Source organism: Coenobita brevimanus, chromosome 80 (assembly GCF_032717465.1).
Source record: "Coenobita brevimanus isolate Jiangsu-jjx chromosome 80, ASM3271746v2, whole genome shotgun sequence".
In the NCBI taxonomy this organism is placed as follows: Eukaryota; Metazoa; Arthropoda; class Malacostraca; order Decapoda; family Coenobitidae; genus Coenobita; species Coenobita brevimanus.
In genome coordinates, this window is record NC_137033.1 from 55,133,030 (window position 1) to 55,137,620 (window position 4,591).

A 4,591-nucleotide genomic window follows, 5' to 3' on the forward strand; every position below is an offset into this window, starting at 1 on the left:
ATGTATTAATCTTCAGTGACAACTGGAAAGATCACCTATGCCATGTCAGTAAATTTCTTGAGCGTTTAGTTCAGGCTAATCTTGTAGCTAATTTATCAAAGTGTGAGTTTGGTCAAGCTAAAGTTCAGTACCTTGGGTACGTAATTGGTGATGGACATGTTGCACCACCAGCAGCTAAGGTTCAGGTTATAAGTGATCTTCTCAGACCTAAAAGTAGGAAAGAGCTACAAAGATTTTTGGGAATGGTAGGTTATTACAGGAGATTTGTTCTTAACTTTTTTATTCTTGTATCACCACTTACAGACCTACTGAAAAAGGGAGTTGAATTTGTATGGACCGATGACTGTGAATCCTCTTTCAACAAACTTAAAGCTATCCTATTAAGTCAGCCAGTGCTCGCTACTCCAAATTTTGCTAAGCCTTTTAAGATGGCTGTTGATGCAAGTGATACAGGAGCTGGGGCTGTTTTGCTGCAAGAGGATGATCAGGGTATTGAACACCCTGTATCTTATTACAGTAAGAAGTTCACTCCACCTCAAAAGAACTACTCAACTATTGAGAAAGAGCTTTTGGCCTTGATTTTGGGTTTACAGCATTTTTCATTTTATTTGTGTTCTGGTTTTGACCCCATAGTCATTTATACCGATCATAACCCACTGAAATTCCTTAGTAAGTTTAAAGATAAAAATCAAAGATTGACAAGATGGAGTCTACTTCTTCAGGAGTATTCATTAGACATACAACATGTCAAGGGGAAAGAAAATGTTATTGCAGATTGCTTATCTAGACTTTAGACAGGTTGTTTTAGAGTAATAAGAAATTTCCTTTGTAAATTTCTTTTTCTTTGTGGGGAGGTGTTACATAGCCTATGATTTCATCATCCTTTGTGTAATCTTAACGCACAGTATGCTGCATGTTTGATCACGAGCGTGTTCTGCCTCAGTCCCCCCCTTCTACCGTTATAGTAGAGTAAGTCGTTCTTTCTGTTATTCAGTGCGGGATTGTCAACTCTTTGTCCCCATGGCTTCATTTGCGCGTCCTTCTTACAAGTTGTATCAAGCTCTGCTGGCCCCTATATAATGAGCTCAGTCTCTGCATCATTGCCACTTAGATCTGCTCCTCATTTTGTTCACATCTCTGTCCTCCCCTGTACAGTTATTATTATTGTGAGTTTCTCAGGAAGTTTCCAACCATCCAGCAGCTGTGTGTAATTTGAGTATAACTGTTGTTGCATTTCTCCTTGTACTGTATAGCATAAGGTGTTGATTTGTAGGCCTAGTGAGTTTTTTTTTGTAGTTTGTGTAGGATTCATTTTGTCAGCCAGATTTAATATTATTTTGTATCTGTAATAATTTATCTTGCATTAACTGAGCATTACCCAGTGTATTTTCATTTTATCAGGGCTGACTTAGATAAATTTACTCTTGCTAATTTCGTGTTAATAGAGGCTATTGCAGTTAACCATATATTTAACCTGTTTTTTGCCATTACATTATCCTTATGAGTCCTGAATGTTTTGTTGTTAGTTTGAGCATTAAACTTTAACTTGTAATTTTACCTAACTCTTTTGTTTTGAACCTGGATCTTAACGGGACAGTAGTGATTTTTAGTATTCTCACTTAAAGTGTACATTATCTTTCTCTGTTCCGTAACAATATATATATAATATATAGGTGGGGGCACTCACCATCTACCCACTCGATGTAGTGCTGCTCTCGGTGTCTGTCCATGCCTCGCCCCAGTCTTCTTTCCTTCCATCCTCTTCTGTCTTTCTTTCCTTGATTATTTCCTCGTCCTTCTGCCTACGGGTGACTTTGCACTCCCTCTTCTTTCCTTCATTCTTTCCTCTTCCTTCTGCCTGTGGGTGACTCTACACTGAGTGACAGGCCCAATGGTTTCCTGTACACCAGGAAACCATTTACTGCTCTGGGTGGTAACCATATAACCAAATTTTGGCGCCTGGTGGTTTAGTAATTACGGCGCTCTAATCGGATTGAGCCGGTGAATGTTTATATCCAAAGGGTAGTTGGCGTTTATTGTTCACATAATGCCAATCAGGGATGAGTGAGGCTGGTCACTCTCATCTTTAATATCAGGACCAATTTGCCTAGCCCCGGGCTCCTACGCTCCTCATGGGGCAATGTAGGATTGGATGATGAATGAATGAATGAAATATATACCGGTACATATATATATATATATATATATATATATATATATATATATATATATATATATATATATATATATATATGTATATATATGTATATATATATATATATATATATATATATATATATATATATATATATATATATATATATATATGTATGTTTTTTATGCGAGGAAGAAGTAACCAAAGGCTGAGCCTGCAAAACGTTCTTTCCAAGAAAAAAACAAAAACAATAATATTTATCTATCTATCTATAGCCCGACGCCCTAATCCCGCAAAGGGTGGCCGCAGACAAAATGCCTCCAAGTCGCTCTGTCACCCACCATTTGACCACCCTCCCCCCAACTCACTCCCCCCTCCCTCATATACCTCTCAACTCCATTCCTCCACCTCATCCTCGGTCTATCCCTCCCTCTCCCTCCCTCCACCTCACCTACATACACCCTCTTAGTCAGTCTTTCATTCTCCATTCTCTTCACATGTCCAAACCACCTGAGTGTATTTTTCCTAATCTTCTCAACCACATCCACATCCACCCCACAACGTTCCTTCACTTCTTCATTCGTCAACCTGTCCCTCCACGTCATTCCACATGCTCCTCTCATGTAACTCATTTCCACTGCTCTCACTCTTGACTTGTTCCCCTCTAGCAAGGTCCATGCCTCGCTTCCATACGTCAGGGTAGGGATCACAATACTATCATGCAGTGACTTCTTAACTTCCATATTCACCTCACTATTTCTCATCACTGCTTTCAGTGTACCAACAACCTTCCTTCCCTGGTGTACCCTTTCACGCACTTCATCCCCCAAAGTTCCATCCTTAATCATCACACTACCCAAGTACTTGAATGCACTCACATTCTCCATATCCTCACCATCCAACCTCACTGCACACTCTGTGACTTCATTCCTCTCAAACACCATAACTTTACTTTTGTTTACATTAACTTTCAGATTCCTCCTCCTACACACTGTCCCAAATTCATTCACCAAACCTTGCAACTCCCATTCATCTTCATTCAACAATACTGTATCATCAGCAAACAGAAACACCGGAATCTTCCAAATCTCACCCTCATTCATTAGAGCCACCCCCACATCCACTGCCCTACCTTGCACCTCCTTTACAACCCCATCCATGTATATATTAAACAGCCATGGAGACATCACACAACCCTGTTTCAGTCCCACATTGAGATCAAAGAACTCACTCAGCTCACCATCCACTCGCACCTTAACCCTAGCTATCTCGTACATACTCTTCACAGCACTCAACAATTTCCCCTCCACTCCATATATTCTTAATACCATCCACATACCTTGCCTATCTATTCTGTCATAAGCTTTCTCCAAGTCCATGAAGGCAGCATACACTTTCCTTCCCTTCTCTAGATACTTCTCCAAAAAACATCTAACAAATATCTGATCTACACACCCTTTTCCCTTCCTAAATCACCCTTGTTCTTCTCCAACTGGCTCCTCTGTCATATGTCTAACCCTATCAATGAGTATTCTACCATATATTTTACCATTCACACTAAGAAGGCAAATACCCCTATGGTTACCACATACTTCTCTCTCCCCTTTTCCTTTGTATAAAGGAACAATTATACCTGATTTCCAGTCCTCTGGAACCCTTCCCTCTTCCCAAGCCAATCTACACAACTTCCATATCCACTCCACAACAATCTCACCCCCATACCTAAGCATTTCACCACACACTCCATCAATTCCTTGGGCCTTTCCCAACTTAATCTTCTTCATCGCTTCCACTACTTCCGCCCTACTGATCTCTTCCTCCCTCCTCTCATCTTTTCTTCTCCCAGCCATTCCCCAACCACTTATACTCGCACTGCTCTCACTCTCTACATTCAACAAATCCTCAAAGTGCTCCTTCCATCTCCTCAATTTGTCTCTCTTCTCCACCAACAATCTATTATTCCTATCTTTCACTCCCCTACTATTTCCCTTTTCACACTGCCTTACTTTCTTTACCTTCTTCCAAAACAATTTCTTACTCTCCCTCCATTTCACACTCAGATTCCTCCCAAACTCTTCATCCACTTTCTTCTTACTCTCCTTCACCAGTCTTTTAACCTCCCTTCTCCTGCTAACATATACCTCTCTCTTCTCTCTCTCATCTTCTCCTCTATCTCTACTCTCTAACCATTCACTATATGCTTTCTTCTTTTGTTCAACAGCTCGTTTCACCTCATCATTCCACCATGCTGTCCCTTGCACACCCTTGCATCTCCTCCTCACTCCACAAACCGCCTCACACACTGCGCCTATCTCTTCCGTGAATATCTTACATACGTCTTCCACCCCTTCCATCTGCTCTAGCTCATACCTTCCCAATCTTTCTTCCACTATGCTCTTATACTCTGTCATTTTCTCACTATCTTGCAATTTCTCC